A 20,679-nucleotide genomic window follows, 5' to 3' on the forward strand; every position below is an offset into this window, starting at 1 on the left:
AACATTGAACGATTATATCACGTTTTTTATTTTTACCACGTTGTTTTATGAAAAAAACTGTTTTTGGTGATTTTCTTCTAACTTATCCATTTTGTTCAGAACGTATTTATTTTGTAAATAACAGCATTTTACATAACATTTTTTGTTTTTCATAATTGTCACTGACTACTCTAGCAGGTAAACATTTGTTTAATTGTTTGTTCAATCATACTTTTTATTGGTTAACTTTTTAGTGTCATTTCGCATGAGGGAGCAAAATGGGATATGGAGTTTATTTTATCACATAATTAAAACCATATTATTGTAAGTACAAGAGTTAATTAGTTTTGTATAAATGTTTCATTTTTCTTGTAGAAGGGTAAAAAAAATTATAAAATAAAAACAAGTAGAAAAAATTGGTCAGAAGAGAGCATGAAAAATGCGGTGGGCGAAAAATGGGTTTCAACTTATCAGCAAAAATATTTTCTGTCCCTCAAATCAATTTGGAAAAAAGGTTAAGATGCAACCTTCACTTTTGAAGATTTCAAGCAATAATAGGTTGAATTTTTTTGTAAACCCCAGCTTGCTTCTTAGGGTATCCCATTTTGCCCCCAGGGGAGGCAAGATGGTCATATTTGACTTTTCTACGTTTTGTTAATTTTATATTTTATTATGTAACAAATGTTCTTAATAAGATTGTGCCATGGAAGACTGATTCCCAAAGATGATTATTGTAATAAATAATAAAATATAGATATAGTAATGTTAGTTTTATTGAGCTTTAAACGTTAACAATCCTATTTTACCCCTATGTCCTCTAATTACAGTGTTTTCAGTATTCATAATAATATTAATTAGTGAGAAAAAATTAAGAGTGTTAGTTTGTAATTAATTGTTATAGTGATTTCAGTATACATGATAATTTTCTTTGGTGAAAAAAAATTGAGTGATAATTTGTAACTAATTATCAGTGATTACAGTGAGATCACTATTAAAAATAATTTTTTGTACTTTTACAGTGATTTCAGTTTTTGTGTTAAAGAAGTTATGAACTGGACAAGAAAAATGTATTGTTTATTGTATTCTTTTTCTTTGTTATTGTGATATTTAATTGAAATTATCTGTTTACTAATTTGATAAGCAAACTTTTAAGATAATTGATTCGATCTACGCAAAGATGTATTGAATCATGGTCAATTATATATGTTGCACTTTCACGAATTCGGTCTTGGGAATCTCTCAAATTTTTCTTGGAAATCAACAAACATAAAATATTGTTAAAAATTCTGTATATATACAAAATTATACATTTAAAATTAATAAATAAATTTTATGATTCGTTCAAAATTGTATATTATTAAATTACAAAAAATTAACATGCGCACACAAGCGCGCGGCCGGTCTCGTATTTTAAAATTTGACTCTATTAACCCTTGACACTACAGCATACGTAGAAGTATAACTGAGGTAGAAAACTACCCCAAAATTGTTTTGCTACTAAAATGTTCATATTAAACGTAAAATAACTTTTTAATAAGTCATTTTCTTCGTTTTTTATAAGGAAGAAGATAATGTTTATTATTTTTTGATAAAATCAAAAGTATGGTCAAAAAATTACAAAAATCCCAAAAATTTATTTTATATTCAAATTTGTACCTGGATCACTTCACGTGGACTGCCACATATATAAAAAGAACTAGATATAAAAATAACTTTTTTAACAATATTAAATTTTTGTGTTCGTATTGTAACTAATTTAGTAATGGAATATATGAAGAATGAAGTTATATTAAAATTAAATTTTAAACGCATTACAATTATTAGATACCTATATGTTATTGATATATTTTAACACTTATTCCAGACAATAAAATAGATTATATATATTATCAAAGTTTAATAATGAAAATAATGATATACAATTTACCGCATAGAGATTGGAAATAATGGCATTTCTATTATTGAATAATAATATAATATATTAAATGATCATAGGTATATAACAATAATTTAATACAAATTTAAATTGGAAACCAACTTTGTTCGGTCCTATTTTAATCCCTTTTTATATTTTTCAAATAAATTAAATATATTATTCAAATAATATTCATCAAATTATATCACACTCTGATGTATGTGAGAACAATATGCTGCTGCTAATTTATTAGTAAAGGATACCATTTTATTAATTAAAATTTATTATATTTAAAACTTATATTAGTAATAATAATTACCTAATTACTTATTAATAATTAAATTAAATTTAATTAATGGTTATAACAAATAATTAAAGATTTCGTGAGCCTTAAAATGATATATTAAACTTTTTGTAGAAAAATATTATACGAAATATTTTTAAATTGTTTAGTATTTTTTGCATGTAATTATTATATGAGAAAAGAATATAAATCTCTAACCTTCGTTTGTTATCGATGTATAATTTTTTTTTTTTTGAACGATAAAACGTGCCGGAAAACAAGTGATTTAAAAAAATGTCACACACTTCCGAAAACAACATTTTAATTATATATAAAAAAAACAAAATACTTTTCGTAAAGATTCAAGTAATCGTGATTTTAAAAATTTCGAACACTCTCGGAACAAAAAAAAATACTAGTGTTGAAAAAAATAGTCTAAAATTTGTTCGTCTGCGAATTAAATGATTTAAGCATTTCCGCAAAGCAATATTTATAATTGAAATAAAAGAAGTATCAAAAAATAAAAGACGATAGAGAAAATTAGAAAAATTCACGTTCACGTTAGTCACGTCTAAACAGGTCAATACACGAATTGCAACTGATTTAATTATCATTAGACCCTTACAATCTCTGGCTTAAATGGTGCCTTTTGTTTACTTCAATGTAAACATACAGTTCGAGATGCAGGTATAAAGGTAATAAAATTCCAAAATAGCTTCAACCAATTACCAAATATTTCAGAATATTATTTTAATATACGTATAAATTACTTTTAGTTATAAAAATTCTACATCTCGAATTAAAAATATTCGAGCAAAAAGCATAAATAAACTTAGTGAGAATAATATAAATTAATTAATGTAAATAATATATTAAAAAAAATAATCGAATTAATTAATTAATTATAATTATTATGTAAAAAGCATCGTCACAGAACACATACTCTTAGATTTATTTCACTATATACAAATATATAGTAAAAATTATTATTATAGTTAAGATATTTTTTCAAATGACAATTATTATTGTGATTCGTCGTTTCGTTTCGCCTGAGGAAGAACGATTCGTTCGCGGTTGCAAGAGAACTGCGTGAGTAAGATAAACGGTCACGACAGTGGAAATTAATTATAACTGCGAGAATTTCGTGCTCTATGCCTACAGCAATGAAAAGAGACCATATATACGAAGGAATGTATTTCTTTTTTTTCAATATAATTTATATAAAGCATCGTAGTACAACATTGGTCACGTATTCGTAAATTAGTGTAATGGACTCGATCATTAAAATCACATCTATATAATTTCATCACATTCACACACACACACACATTTCTAATATTATTATTATTGGATATTATAAATATTATGAGACCAACAATATTATAATTATCAAATGTATATTTTTTAAAACTTATTTATCTAATTTTACGTTTAGGATTTCTATTTATTTAATATATTTATTTATCTACATAATTGTTTCTTTTTTAAAATACCTAATTGCAGAAATTTTCTTATTTAAAGTTTAAGAATCTGTAGCTTACTACTTATTTTTGAAATTTTCATCATGATAATTTAATACTGTGACTGACAAATGAATACATTTTCTGAAGATTTTAAATTTTGCGAAAAAATTATCTTCAACATTCCGCCGTAATTATTGTGAAAAAATATTTAAAAAAACAGTTAAATCATTTTTAGGGTTAAAAATATTTTTTTTTTTTTTGAAAATTTTTAACAATCACGAAAAGAATGATTTGGCCACTTGTTGAATTCAGGTGATATGGAGGAATGTTATAGAAGAGGTGGGGTAAAATCGGGGTCGCTTCACTTGTTGCAATCATCAAACGAAATAGTCATCGAACAGGTTGTTTCAACAGTTAACTCAATTGGATATTTGAATACTGCCCTTCACGCAGCAGTTTTCACGTACCTCTCTCTTTCTATACTAGCCCAAGTAGAAATGTGCCACTGGCATAGTACTGACCCAACACTGCCAGTCAGTAAAACGGTACTGACTGCCGTACTGGGCCAGTAGTGGACCAACCCTGGCTGGTAACGCTGTCCAGTACTGATTTTGTCCCGCTCACCAGTACTAACGTAGTACTAGAATAATACTGGCATAATACTGGCAAAGTACTCATCCGGACTTAAAATCTCACTTTTTTACAAAATGCTAAAACACGCTTTCCAATGCAAATTTCATCCTTATTAACTTATTACTCCCATTTTTACCACGAACAGGTAATGTGAAGCCAATAATAGTTAATGTTATTTAGAATATATAAAATATTATTAACAATAAATAATTAAAATAATAATTATCATTTATATTAATTAAATTATTTTATTTTTAATAAATTATTTTACAAAAAATAATTTGTGTTGTAAATTTTTTTATTTTTTTAAATTCATAATATTTAATTTTTTTTACTTTGCACTTATACTTAATTTAATAATTATTTAATAATTGATATTGCACATGAACAAATATTGTACTTATACACTGAAAAAAAAATTTATTTGATTCAAATACCGGTGTATTTGGTTATTATCAAATAAATATTTACTTGAATCAAATATTTCTTATTTGAATCAAATATATAATATTTGAATCAAATATTTCAGTATTTGAAGCAAATACCATTTATTTGATTCAAATAAGAAATATTTGATTCAAGTAAATATTTATTTGATAATAACCAAATACACCGGTATTTGAATCAAATAAATTTTTTTTTCAGTGTAACACTTAAAACTAAGAACGAAAAATCTCGCACGCATGGGGGATCGAACCCTAAACCCTTAGAACGCAAGTCAGATACGCATACCACACAGCCGCGCTGGCTTGAAGTGCTGACTTGAAGTAGTTCACCTAATACAAAAGTTTTGATTTCAAAGTTTGTATTATCTATTGATCACGAAAATAAAATGAATTTATTCTTAAATTTTTTAAACTCATAAAAATTTTTCAATTTTTACAAAGGTTTAATGAAATAAAACTGGATATCAATTTCAGTTAAATATTTTTAATAAATTATTTTTACCGTAAATAATATTAAAACAGACAAAAATGATTGATGAATTACATAATTAAAAATAAGTTAATAAAAGACGACTGTAAAATATGAATGGTGAAAAATTTTTTAAATTTAATATTTAATTATTAATAATATTTAAAAATTACAGTGAAAAAATTACATTTGCTTTATTTTTAAAACTATTAGAAAAAAATTCTCAACTTATTGTTATTGTATGCATGATAAATAACTTAATGCACATATTTCAATGAGTACTAAAATAACTAAAAAAACATAAATATATTTTATATAGGTATATAATAATACATTACAATTACATCCAAAATTTTGAGGGAAAGTATTCGAAAGAAATTAATATACATTTTTTTAAATAAAAAATCATCGTTTTCTACCTATTGAAATAATTTAAAGATTTTTTCATTTAATGTTTTTTATCACCGACATAGTACTGATTCGGTGTGAATGACAGTGTACTGACAGTACTGGTTTTAATATTTTTTTTACCTCCGACATGGTACTGATTCGGTGTATTAGTCTGTACACTGCCAGTACTGAAAGTCAATACCGACAGCCAGTATTGGATCAGTACCATGCCGGTGTTTAATTACGGCGAGCTACGGATATTTCTACTTGGGAGGTATATATATGTATATATAAAGTTCGCACCCCCGCGCGAATCTCAATTTTCTTCGCGCGTGTATTTATTAAATATGAATGACATCTCGTGTGTTAACGACCAACATGTTTATTAAACAAAAGAAACGGACTCTCTCTCTCTCTCTCTCTCTCTCTCTCTCTCTCTCTCTCTGAATTATTTAGAGAAAATAAAATAAATTTTTAAAAGTACCTTACTTTTTATGCTATACAATAAAAAAATAAAATTTTGATTATAAAAATAGGAGAATTATATTGTATTTTCTTCATCCAACAAATATCACTATAGTGAATAAGTACTTAAAAACACTTTTCCTAACACATTTTTTCCACTTAATGAAACACGTGAACATGCGTGCTCACATGTTAACACGTGTATAGACGAGATGCGATTTCGAAATTTACAAACATGCACTCAAGGGATTTGTATGTGATGAAGTGCTATTAAAACATAGACATTTATTAAAGCGATTATGTTATTTTTTTTGTATATGCACTGAAAAACTTTTTATTTCAAAAATTAAGAGAAGGCACCATCTCCAATCTTAACCCACACTTAAATTTAAATTATCAAAGGAGGTTATTATTTTTTCTTGCATCATTTAAGTCCTAAAAGCACAAAAAAATCGATTTTTTTAAACCTTGAACATGGCCTGCCCCTCTAAGGGGGTCAAAATTAGTGGTGTTGCCTTCCCTTAATTATAATGTATATAGGTATTTCAAAATTAATACATCTCTTTAATATATGATTCAGTCTAACGTACCAGTTTCTGATCAAATAATAATGAAAATTAGAACCATATTAATTTTCAGTATTATTTGGTTAGAAACTAATTCGTTAAACTAAATAGTACAAAAACAGAAATAACAAAATAAAAAGGAAGTATAAACAGTATGAGGATTACTAAAAATACCCAATTTCTTGCTGCAGCAATGTTCACTGCTTAAGAAATTTATACAAGAGACCCTGTAAACAAAATCAATACACAGTTTTTTTGAAGCTATCAAATTGATACCGAATTGCAACAAATTGATACGAATATTTGAATACAAATATTTGTATCAATTTGTTACAATTCAATGTTATCAAATTAACAGTGTATCTATTTCGCATTGAATCATAGCGAAAAAATACCGTTAAATCCAAAAAAAATTAACTTTTCCACTCTAACTTGCTAAACAATTAAAATATTATTTAAAGAAAAAAAATTCCGATACCGGGAATCGAACCCGAGCCTCCTGGGTGAGAGCCAGGTATCCTAGCCACTAGACCATATCGGATAAGAGAGTAGTCATCATCATGTCGACTAAGATCTATTCAACTTTTTCTATTCAATGAAATAGTTCTAAATGGTAAAAAAAAACAATTTATCATGATAAAGAACAAATTACTTCTTTAACTGATTCATTGAACAAATCCACTACTATAAGAGCATCTGAATATATATATATACACAACATATACACTCTGCCGATAGATTCGAGTTACGATGTTATGCCAGAATTGATTTTCCAAGTGTGATGGTCCCCCTCTATTTTCAAGACAGATGGTTCCAGTCGGTAAAGGACGGTCTGAACTTAATTAAACCAAAACACGTACATCTGATATAGAGAGGAGTGACTTTTATATACGTTGTAGAAATAGAAGAACTAAAGGAGGGACAATCCATGAAGATCGTGACAGTGGTAAACGAGTGACCTTTCGTTTTATATACGGGGCCTTTGATGTTTCACGCGTGGTAACGAAGGGATGGAGGATAGAAGGAGAACGAGAAACAGAGAGAGAGAGAGAGAGAGAGAGTCGCAGACGCAGATCCTCAGAAATACCGATTGCGCACCTCTGGCTGACAAGCATTCTATCGCGTGCTCAGAACCTTCCCTTTCTCTCGGAATCTTCGCCCATCACTCCCCCTCACTTCTTACCACAGATAATTCACCCCCCACTACTTCTTTCTCACTCATACACAAATAATCTTACACTTCCTTCCTTCCTCTATTGCAGTCACGGTATATGTGTTCTATACCATCCACTGTATTCTTAATTTCTACTTTATTATAATCGCACTTGATACAATATAATTAAGGAATAGCTTATCAAATACCAAGCGCTATAATTATTTGACTAATATTATTATTAAGTCAATCACTATTAATTGCCACTTAGATGAGATCGAGAACACTTCTTATTACATCCACTGAGAAAAATATGCTATTGAATTAACAGCATTTCTGCCAAAAGCATAAAAATTATTTATTCAAAAGCATATGCTATAGAATCTATATATATAATATTTTACAAATTTTATAGCATATGCTTTTGAATCAATAAATTTTTATGCCTACGGCAAAAATACTGTTGATTCAATAGCATATTTTTCTCAGTGTCGATTTTTAAGCAACGATTTTGACTACAAAATCTAATTTAATGAACAGAATTAAATTGTTACAACTGTTTTAAAAATCAGAACGCTTAGAAACATCAGTACACAAAATACATACAGTAAATATACAATACAAATGTTATCAATCTCTAAATCAGAATTAGCGAAATTTTACTGATTTCCATGTGTACCATTGATTGCCATAAACGAATATAAAGTTGATAACACTGTTTTCCTGATGATATCAATTTGATTCAATTCGGTAACAAATTGATACCATCAAGAAAAAGTGTTATTAACTTTATATTCGTTTATGGCAATCAATGGTACACGTGGAAATCAGTGAAATTTCGCTTATTCTGGATACCAGTATTTGGATCAAATTATGTTTAGATCCAAATAGTGATATCAATTCATCGCAATTTGATAGGAACTTTTAAATTAACAGTTTAATCAAGAATTTTAGCTATACTAAGTGGAATTTAGCATATTCACTAACGTATATTTACTCTGATTGGAATTAGTGGTGATACTGATTCTAATTTAGCTAGCAAATTATATCGTTATGAGTTGTACCCATCTGTTTCTCAATGAAAGGAATTTTAAGAGAATGTAAAGTTTTTTTAATCCAAATCAAGAAAACTTAAAAACTTTCCACTTAAGTTCGTTGCTGGTTTAAAAATTAGCACTCCTAATTGAGGCTCCGGATCTAGACTCGAATCTGCATCACAAGTTTTGGTACCTTTTGTTATAAAATTTTTGAAATTTTTCATAATATGAAAAACAATTGATTCTTATCGTTAATTTAATAATGATAATTCCAAAATTTTAACACCAGGTATACCAAAACTTCTTATGCAAATTCGAGCATAGTTTTTAAAATCCGGATCCTCAATTAATGTACAATAGCTACATTCGGCTGTTCTTAATTGTGTCACTGAAGAAATTAAGAGACAAAAAAGTACAAAAATTTAAATATTGTTGTTAAAAATTAAAAATCCAATCTCGATAAAACTGATTTTAGAAACAAGCACAAAAAAGCTATAATTTTTATTGCAACAAATGCATTAATTTTTTTTATTTTACAAAGCATTAGACTGAAATAAAAAGTTATCAAGTGGTATAAAAGTAAGAAAAAAAAAACTACTCCTAATGGGTTATATTGTACAGTGTGGGGCTATGTTTCCAAAGAATATCAAACTCCCTTTTCCTATATAGGTTCTTGTAACTACCTCCTTTGAACCGGCGCCATAAATCATATTGCAGGGAGAAGGGCAACGACAAGCAAAAAGAAAAAAAAAGAAGAAGACAGTCAAAGGAAATCAAAAAGAAAGAACATGAAGAAAGAACAAGAGAGAAGAACCATCATTCGCGACACATTGGTAAGAGGGGAACGAAGATCGACCGCCGTGTGTTTGGTCTAGAACACATTTTTATAGATATACGTACATATATATATATCGAGAAAAACTTCTACCAATTCTTTTATATTGATCACATTTTACTTTTTTATTGATATTTATTTACTTATAACGTTTTTAGTTAATGTCTGTTCAAATAACTTTCTGAAAATTTTAACAGATTTGGTAACGTCTACACTGAAAAAAAAATTCTGGCTAGGCTATATTTAACATTACTTTCTAGTTGAGTTAACCAGAATTCTAGTTGCATTTATTAACCTAACCAGAATCACAATGTTAAATATACCCTAACCAGAATTCTAGTTGGAATAATCAAAATTATTCTAACTAGAATTTTTTTACCAGTGTATGTTCTTCCTTAGTATACAAATGAATATGGACCCTAAATCCTCTAAAAATTAAGAATCTCCAATTGAATATGTTATTATTTCATAAAGAACGAGTAGAATAAGATAACATTATTATTAGATGAAGAAAATTTTCCAACATCATTCAAGCAGACAATACCTGTCATATAAGACGCATCAAAAGGCCACATATACAACAATGGTGAAATAATATACAGCATTGAACTTGACTTATTGACACGACCAATGATCCCTATATTCTATTCTTGGACAATTTTTATACAATTATTGCTCCGAGAGTGGTTACAAATTTTGTAACAAAATCGCTATTTGCTACGAGATTTTTAAATTAATCAAAAATTTAGTTTATAAATTTAAATTCTTGGTTCATGGTAATGAATTTTTATTATTATAAAGTTTGTAGTCCTTCACTGCAAAATTTTACACCTCCCGTGGAGATATTTCTCACCCTCCTGCTGTGTTATAAAGAGCTCTATTGTATAATTGTTACTATTAATATTTTATTATCCTATTTGAGACAGATTTTAGTTCTCGAATGCTACATGTATTTAACGACCCGGTATGATTAAAAATCGAAACAATGTATATTTAAAATTATACTAATAACATAATAACAAAATGACATAATTGGGATTAGCTATACACAATCAAAAATTAACGCAGTACTGCTGTACAAAGTAAAAACCTAGTAAATCGCTTTTCCGTAAGGTTAAAAACCGTTTGGTCAGATCGACTTTCAAAATTATAAAACATCAGCGATTTCTTGGTTTTACTTTGGACAGCAAAGTAGTAAATTCTGGTAATTTTTGATATAGGGTAAGGTAGCTAAATGTTAGCTGAGATAATTTTTTTTTTAATACAACTGTACCATAGTACAGTTACAATAGTAATAGTTCGGTTATAGTTGTAATTTTGATTTGGAATATAATGCATGTATAGATATGACATACACACAATATGTATAGGAGAAATGCGATACATCAGGAATATAGCAGATATAACTCGACTGTGTTCTGTCGGCAAGTCTCGGCGCACATATGGTGTTGTAAACTATCTCACAGCACTTTGATAAAGAGCAAGTGAGAGCATGTTCGAATACGTTCTACGTACGCTTGACCTTATGTATTAAGCACATACATGTATATAGTGTATGAAGTGCAGCAACAATGGGCAGTTAATCTCGGGGTTTCGACCACGTCCTCTTAACCACCCCCCCCTCTCTCTCTCTCTCTCTCTCTTAGGGCACCGAAACCAAACTACACATCCTTGACCCCAAAAGTAACACATGCTACAATAGAAATTGTAATAAAATTTCAATAATAACTATATACATAGCAATCATAAATATAAAATAACAATATTGAATATAATGACTGATTAGAAAATAAATATGAATATCCAAAGTGTGAAGAATAGTGCTACTTTAGATTGTTTTGTTCTTTCAATAAATGTGAAATTAATGAACTGTATATCGATTATCTGCCATGAAATAAAAGGAAAAAAAAAGCAAATAAGCTCGTCCTCTTCTATAAAGCTTGAATGGCACGCGAGCATTAAAAAGAACGTGTAAACCATGAATGTTTTATCATTTTTATCATTGCGTGACACATGCACTTTCATCAGGTTATTTCTTCCATTTTCTGTTTTTGTTGCTCTAAACCTAAACTTCTTTTCATTGCATCGAAACAATCTACTTCTTATTTATTCTATTTTTACCGATTATTATAGATGTGTGACTATATATGTATTATTTAAACTATATATATATAGAAATATCAATTTATTAATAAATAAATGAGTCATTACTGATCTTAAATTTGACCTACTTTGATGTTTGTAACGTATTTGAGTTGAAACAAAATTATGGTTCATAGACGAATTGATAGAGGTTTTCATTTTAAAAAGTAGTTCATCATAATATGGCTTAAAAATATGGTATAGCAAATGAAAGATTCCTCTAGGTTAGAGTAAAAACACCCTAAACTTTTGTAACTGATAAAGCATTTCTTTAGTTGTACCAAACAAAAGAAATTTTGACGTTCCCGTTGGTATTGCAGTTAGATTGGTATGATATATCAGTACCAAAGTATAGAACAGCAATCGTTCAAAACTAACGTTCAGAATTCATCATCTATTTTGTGCAAAAGGTACATCACCTGCTGCAAAATTGTTTCGTATATGAATATTTTTTAAACACCTCTAAAAATCCATTTACAGATTTAACATTTAACTTTGATTAGGTTTTTTTTAAAAATTGAAAAGGACAAGTTTCTTATTTTTCGCGCTCCTTTTTTATGAGAAATTTAACACTTCTAGACCAAAGATCTTCTATATACATGTATATACATAAGTTGTCAACCAATGAAATCCTCGACTCGGTTGTCTCCCCCCCCCCTCTCTCTCTCTCTCTCTCTCTTTCTCTCCTATCCTCACTAACAAGGGCCAAGGATCGGTACTTGTTTGACATGTAAATGTAAATGTTGAAGCAGACCCTCCACAGTCTCTCAACCTTGTCTCCTAGTATCCAATTATCTGGACATTATTTCTCTTCCCTGGTGAGACCACCAGAGAGAATCACTGTTGCTGTGATATTCGGGGACTCTGTTGTGCGGCAAGAGTGTTGCGGATATCCCAGCACACAGTCACCAGTGGTTCTTAATCAAATAAACCCCATAATACGGATACTCACAAATAACTTGATTCCATGTGCATATAATTTTAGAAATGAAATATCAACAAAACAAAAATCAATATGGGGAAAATTTTTAAGAAATACTAGCGCAATTTGAAAATAATTCCCCTAAAAATTTGTACATGTGATATATATCACACGTTGCTTTTATATTAGAGATTTCTTAGTCATCGCCCTGATGGGAAATTGGCGTAATCTCCCATATTTCATTTATATTTTCCAGAGAATTGAAGTATATACGAATGAAAGCCTCTGTCGGGATTTGAGAGTGGGCGGTGGTGGTGTTCCCCTCATCAAATGCTTGTCATACCCGTTCTTACCCTCAAACCTCGAGCCTATATATCCCGACAGTCCGTAAAGCCTGACCCACCCCTGTACACATTGTCGACGATTCTAACCCACCTTCATCCTTGCTTCCCCCCCCTCTCTCTCTCTCTCTGTCTCTGTTTCTCTTCTTCTCTTTTACACAATCTACCCCTCATAACTCGCAAGTACGACTAAAGCCCAGTCTCGTGATATGCCCCAGGGCCAAAAATTATGCCGCTAAAACCCACCAATTATGGCAGAAGGGTGCTAGCCATATAGTGATCCTCTTTCGATTTGGTTTAACGCTACTTTCACATGTGAGTGTATATATTAATCTTTATTCATACACTTTCAAATGAGAATCTTTTTTTTTTTTTGCGAAGAGTATAGTTGAGAGGGTTTAGATTGTCAAAGACTCTGGCCAAAATTGAACCCAATTTTATAAATAAAATCGCAATATTAGGAATTAACATATATTTACTGGAAAATATTAACTCGATTTTGCTACATTTCTATATTTATCAATCGAAAATCCAAAACTTCTTTAGAGAGTCCGGAAAGCCTTTGGAAAGTGTGAATTAAGGGAAAGCATTTTTATTGGTTGAAAAAAAAAATGCGAAATGAGAAATGGCAAATTTTTTACCAATGAGCGTTTACGGAAAACAAAACCTAAAATTACTCAAATCGAATTATAATATATTCCAAAAACAATGGAAGTATTTAGAAAGCGAAAAATCGGGCATAAAATACTTTTTGATATAGCTTTCCCACTGATATTTAACAGCTTCTTAGCAGCTATCCTAACGCTTTAATTAGGCTTTTTACTCAACTTCATAAAGCGTCTAGGATAAATAACTATCTGATGTCTAATGAAAATTTGAGTAAATAATTAATTTAAATTCAATAAAGTAAAAAGTCTGTAAAATGAAAATTAGTTAAATTTTGTTATAGAAATTCGATTAAATGGAATTTCTGTAAAAATATAATAATTCGAAGAAATAAAAATTCAACTAAAAGTAAATTTTAGGTAATATGTTATGTAAATTCGAACAGATTAATTTTACAGCTTATTTATGCGTCTACTAATAGTTGAGTTTACAGAAATATGTAGTTAGATTTTAACAACAGGTAAATTATAAAATTGACTAAAGTAAGGTAGTAAGAACAATTATGATTATAGTTAACTCAACATTTGAAGAGCAATAAATTTAACTACCGTTTGTCAGTTATATATATGAAAAGTGGTAAAAGAGATTACTTTTTTTAATTGGTGTAACCATTTTTTTATATATAGTGGATTCTCTATTATTTTCTCAAGTTGTGTATTAAATTAAATTAGCAAAATAAATTTAATAATTTTAATTTACTTAACAACAATTTTTATTATTATCACCCAAATTTATAAAAATTTTTGTAACGAAAAATCAAAATAATATCGATCCTTAGTTTTTACTATACCTTTTGGAAATAAATAAGTCATAGTGCAACATTTTTGTTGTTGAGTTTAGAAATAAAAACTTTAAAAAAGTTTACTTCTTTATACATATAGTAAAATCTATTTATTAATAGTTTTAATTCCAAAAGATTGTTAATTCTTCGGCAAAAAATGTAATTAGCCTATTGGATTACTTCAAGTATAGTAAAATCTACTATCTAAATCTTAGTTAGTGTAATTTCTTCAAATTCAATTAAATTAACTTTAAAATTTCATTCTACCAACTACATTCTTAGTTGCTTCAACTACTGTAATGTTATTCAAGTCAATAACTTCAGTTAAAGACCCATTGAATTATGCAGAGTAGTTAAAATGTCGTCAAATCTACTAAGAAATTTTTTTTTTTAGTGTAACAAATTCCAGTTTAAATGAAAAATTCAAAAATCCTTATAATTTCCAGTTAAAATTTTATTTTTCGTATCGTATAAACAATTGTTAAAATTTTTTTTTCGATATTAGACAGCTGTCAAAGATACTACAAATCCTCGTAAAAGTAGTACAGGTTTTTGCTTTTTCCATGTGTTTTATGACTTTTTTTTCCCTCTTATTGTCGTTAGTGGTTTTTTGTGCTGGTATTTATCCAAGTGTGACGCAACGCGTATTCAAGAGTCCGACACGCGACTATGATAGGTGTTTTATATATGAGCACAAACACTATTTTTTTCCTGATAAGTTTTTCATAATTTCAAAACTATCATTATTACCATATATATATATATATATATATATATATATATATATATATAAGTAAAATGTAGGGACGCACATGAATAAGTCCAAAAAAATCAATTGTTAGAATTTTCGTTTATAATAGAATTTTATTATAGATATAATTGTCATTGAGCCGAATTTGATTTTTGTTCAAATTATTGATATTTATTATTTTGCAAAATTTTCATTAAACCGATTTCTTTTATAACAGATTATTATAATTATAATAACCGAAAATTCACTTCACAGAATTTTTATTTATACTCGAATTAACATAAAAGCCATTTTAATTAATTTTTATACACGCAGAGAAATGATTTACTTGAACCAAATAAAATATATTTGAGTTAAATAAACGTATATTTGTCTCAGAGCCTACTAACTTATTTATTTGGCGTAAATAAAAGTTTTATTTGTAACAAATAAATTTTTCTTTGCCTCAAATAAATTTTTTATTTCAATGAAATAAAATATATTTGCAACAAATAAATGAGTTAGTAGGCTCGGAGACAAATATACCATTTCTCTGAGTGTAAGGTCAGAATTTTACTAATTTTTCAAACTACAGAAATTATTATTAACCGATAAATCAATTAACAGAATTTCTAATTGATAGAATTTTCATTTGTCCGAAATTGCAAATGACCTAAAAAAAACAATCGACAGAAAAATTTCGGCGCGATTTTTGAAATCAACCAATCAAAAATCACCATAGAAAATTGTGATTGGTTACTTTTAAAAATCGCGCCTAAATCTTTCTGTCAATTGTTTGTTCGGTCATTTTTAATTTCGGACAAATGAAATAAATTACGTATTTTCTTATTTTTCATATAGATTTCGAAAAAAATGTATCGGGCAAAAAAAAATTTTAATGAAAATTTCCAATGGAATGCCCCATATATATTAAAGAGAAATGTAACTTTGATATTTTCTACGTGTATGTGCGTTCGATTAAAAAAGACGCGCAGTAGAGGATCCAACGACATCAGAGGAAAAAATATGAACCTGGGATCTCTGCGCGCATATATATATAGCGCGTGGGGGGAGGCTCAATAAAAAATTCGCACGATGACAATCGCTAATCAAATTGTGCACCGGCTAATTGTTCGTTGAATCGTCCGAGGGAATTGGAATGGGATGAAAATTGGAAAGCTCGCCTCAGGGGTACAGGAGGTTGAGAGGGGGGGGGAGGAAAAAGGTAACGGAAAAAAGTCGTTCATTCTCGCGAATATTGTCCGAAACGACGCGACACGGCGGATACTATATTAGTTTTTTAAGTTTTGTTATATACGCTTTGGTTCAGTTCAACCTCACACTATCTACATATATATATATATACATCCAAAATGTTCTCGCTTCCGGCTTTTTGAATTCCTGAATATTCACGATACATCTCTTCTCACAATTTCATATATATGTGGAGAGAAGATAACTTTGCTTTACAATTGTACGTTCATTTGTTCAATTGACAAATCTCAATAAACCTTAGTTCATATAGTGAAATTTCAACTTATAACTTGGTTATTATTGTACGATCCGCACTCATTCGTCTAAAACTGATATATCTTCTCTAAATACTAAATTCAAGGTAAACTCTAATTGATTTTGAATTTTTTTTTTTTGCATTTGTATCACTTTTAAATTTTTCGAATAATTAGTCAACGGAAAAGTTAAAGCTGACTTAATTTCTGACAATTTATAAAAATATGACAAAATTTACAAAATAACAAGACATTTTATGAAGAATAGTAACTCAGGTGTACAAGGGTTTTTTTTTTGTTGAAATATCAGAGAGGTTTTCAATGTATTTTTGAATGCTAAACACGATCCCGGGTTTCAAAATTGCATATCACGTCAGGATTTTGAGTAAAGTGGGGGTAAAGTCTCCAAAAACCGTATTGATTTTAAGGGTTTTCAGTATTTTTTTTCTCCTTAACTTGACGTGCTAAAGACTGCTATATATAGGCTTAAATTAAAGCTTACTCCCCAATGGGAAAAATACCATTGGCGTATTAATGGCCCAATAATGGGAGCCAGGGATGCCAATATAATTCCAATAATGGCACCCAATAATGGACCATTATTGGTAAAGTCATGGGCTGTCCACGCCGATGCCAATGATTGGCAACCATCATTGGCAAATTATTGGCAACCAATAATTAGCCAATATTAAAAATTTTAATAATAATTTAAAAAATCAATAATTTAAAAAAAAATTTATATTTTTATTATTTTTTAATAGTTATTATTATTATTATTTTATTTTTAATAATTAAATTAAAATAAAAAAATGGTCATCAAAGTATTAGTGAAACTATTTCTTCCAAAAAAGAGTTTGTCTCAAATCCAATTAATAGGAGAGACATCGGGCAGAAAAAAATTTCGACGAGAAAAAAATTTTAGATCATTGCTTATATACCAATCAAGTGGCATCTCAACTGCGAGAAACAGTGATGTTCGCCCTCCCTTTGCGGCGTTGAGTGAACTAAAGTCCAGAGCTGAGCCATCAGCGCAGCGCGGGAACATTTGAAAAATTTGATTTTATTAGATATTTTATTTTATTTTAAATATGACAAATAATTAACTTAATAAATAATTAATGTCATTAATAATTATTAATAACATAATGTCATACTTAATAATTCGTTAATTATTATAAAATAAAATATCTAATAAAATCAAATTTTTTAAATGTTCCCGCGCTGCGCTGATGGCTCAGCTCTGGACTTTAGTTCACTCAACGCCGCAAAGGGAGGGCGAACATCACTGTTTCTCGCAGTTGAGATGCCACTTGATTGGTATATAAGCAATGATCTAAAATTTTTTTCTCGTCGAAATTTTTTTCTGCCCGATGTCTCTCCTATTAATTGGATTTGAGACAAACTCTTTTTTGGAAGAAATAGTTTCACTAATACTTTGATGACCATTTTTTTATTTTAATTTAATTATTAAAAATAAAATAATAATAATAATAACTATTAAAAAATAATAAAAATATAAATTTTTTTTTAAATTATTGATTTTTTAAATTATTATTAAAATTTTTAATATTGGCTAATTATTGGTTGCCAATAATTTGCCAATGATGGTTGCCAATCATTGGCATCGGCGTGGACAGCCCATGACTTTACCAATAATGGTCCATTATTGGGTGCCAATGGTTTTTTCATTGGCTCCCATCATTGGGCCATTAATACGCCAATGGTTACTCGTGGCAGTTTCCCATTGGGTCTCTAAATATGAATCAGTGAAAAAGTCACTGGTCTCAAATCAGTCGCTAAATTCTAGCTATTTGAATCAGTGGTTTTCACTGACAGTTAGTGACATTTCACTGGAGAATTAATTACTTTGGACTGAAAATCAGTGAAATGTTACTGATTCAAATAGCTAGAATTTAGCGACTGATTTGAGACCAGTGACTTTTTCACTAATTCAAATTTAGAGAGTAGATCGTACACTTTAAGACTCATATGCGAAAGATAAAAAAATATTTTGAATTTTAAAAAAGTTAGTTTCAAGATACCCCACGGTGCGCCAGAAGGTGGTTTAAATAATAATGAATTGGCACTTAAAAATTCTTTTTGATTATGATTCTTAGATGAATAAAAAACATTTCTCAATAGTTTTTAAAATCAGTTTACGTGCCCGATTTAAATAAAATTGAGTTTTTATATAAAAACAGTGTTTTATGGGGAATCAGAATTTATTTAATCTAATAAATACTGGAATAAATGATAAAATAATTACTTATTTTCAATTTTACATGTAAATAATTATATTGCTGTAGTGTTTGTGTCCGATTAAAAAAAATTAAATTATAATGTTTAAAAGAACGATTTTAAAAGTGGCAAAATTTATTTAAGAGAGTCGAATGATCTCTGAAATTTTTTGGCAAGAAGAGACCTTTAATTATCGCTCTATAAAAACGGCACTAAACGTGAAAATGATAAACATTGATTTTAAAATACTTTCTTCTCGAAAGACGGACACTTTTTACCAAAGCAGCTAGAGATCGTTATCTTATATAAATTTCCTAAATCCGAAAGATTATGCGCATCCATACAAAAACACGATTGCAAAACGAAAAGTAATATGACAGGTTCATTACCTCCTGCCGCCGTCAGATGGCAGCAGCATGCAGGGCGCACAAAGTCGCAGCTGTTATTAGATTACTTTTCTACTTTTTGTTTTGCAACCATGTTTTTCTATGGATTCGTACAATCTTTTGGATTTAAGAAATTTATAAGATGAGGATTTTGGCTGATTTTGTTAAAAGTGTTCGTGTTTCGAGAAAAAAGTATTTTAAAATCAATACTATTTAATTCACGTTCAGAACGATAATTAAAGCTCTCTTCTTGCCAAAGAATTTCAGATACCGTTCGACACTCTTAATGCATAAATATAAAAACGAAACAAGAAAATAACTTCATTGTTAATAAATTTATATGAACCCAAATCTAAAACATATAATTTGTTTTAAATTGAGCACGTAAGCTGATTTTAAAACCTATTGAGAAAAGTTTTTTATTCATCTTAGAACCATAATCAAAAAGAATTTTTAAGTGTGCAAATTCATTTTTATTTAAACCTCCTTCTGGTGCACCATGACCCAAAAAGTTTATTGGGGTCATTACACCCATATTTTTCAAAATTTCAAAATTTTTTTTATCTTGCGCATATGGATCTTAAAGTATACAGTTTGAACTTTAATTTAAGCCTATATAGAAGTCTCTAGCATATTTTTTGTGGTCTTTACCCCAATTTTTTTTTTAAAGTTTCAATTTTAACTGAATTCATAAATATGAAAACTTTCATCAAAGAAAAGATAATAGCTCTATATTAATTAGTAACACTTAATTCACACGAAAATATATGGGAAAAATAATAAAAATGGTAAATGTCATATCATTTTTCATCATTAAACACTAGACTACGTAGATAATTTATTTTATTGTCTGGAATAAGTGTTAAATTATCAAGAATATACAATACAATAAATATAATGGATTTTGAAATTTAATTTTCATAAAACTTTATTCCATTACTGAATTAGACTAACACAACTGCGCAGAGATAATTGGAAACTCATATATACCAGTAATTTATTTCTAATATTTGTTTTGAAACACGCAACAGAATTATATATTTCTTAAACAAAAATTATATAACTGTTAAAACGTTATTGTCACATAAAGTTAATTTTTCAAAACAATAAATTGAGGGGTTGAAAATATGATTGGGGTCATCCATAAAGCATGTAATACTTTAGAGGGAGAGGGGGGGGCGGGGGTCAACAAAATATCATACTCAAAATGTTAATTATTAATGAAAAAAGTATCACGAAAGGAAAGGCAAGTTAAAATTTCGAAAAAATACATCACATGCTTTAATCGATGACCCCAATGTGATTCCAGTATCTCAGAATGTAATTCACCT

General features: G+C 28.8%; 1 protein-coding gene and 1 non-coding gene across 12 annotated transcripts in view; both read right to left on the bottom strand.

Moving 5' to 3' along the window:
* LOC127290907 (protein groucho-like) overlaps nt 1-20,679 on the bottom strand; it is a 117,490-nt gene that overhangs the window by 82,746 nt on the left and 14,065 nt on the right. The gene's annotated exons all lie outside the window — the stretch shown is intronic.
* Nucleotides 7,079-7,150, bottom strand: Trnae-cuc (transfer RNA glutamic acid (anticodon CUC)). Its single transcript has one exon. It is a non-coding gene; the product is annotated as a tRNA-Glu (tRNA).

The sequence above is a fragment of the Leptopilina boulardi genome, unplaced genomic scaffold, assembly GCF_019393585.1.
Source record: "Leptopilina boulardi isolate dan_hultmark-lab unplaced genomic scaffold, ZJU_Lbou_2.1 LbouV2_95, whole genome shotgun sequence".
Taxonomy (NCBI): domain Eukaryota; kingdom Metazoa; phylum Arthropoda; class Insecta; order Hymenoptera; family Figitidae; genus Leptopilina; species Leptopilina boulardi.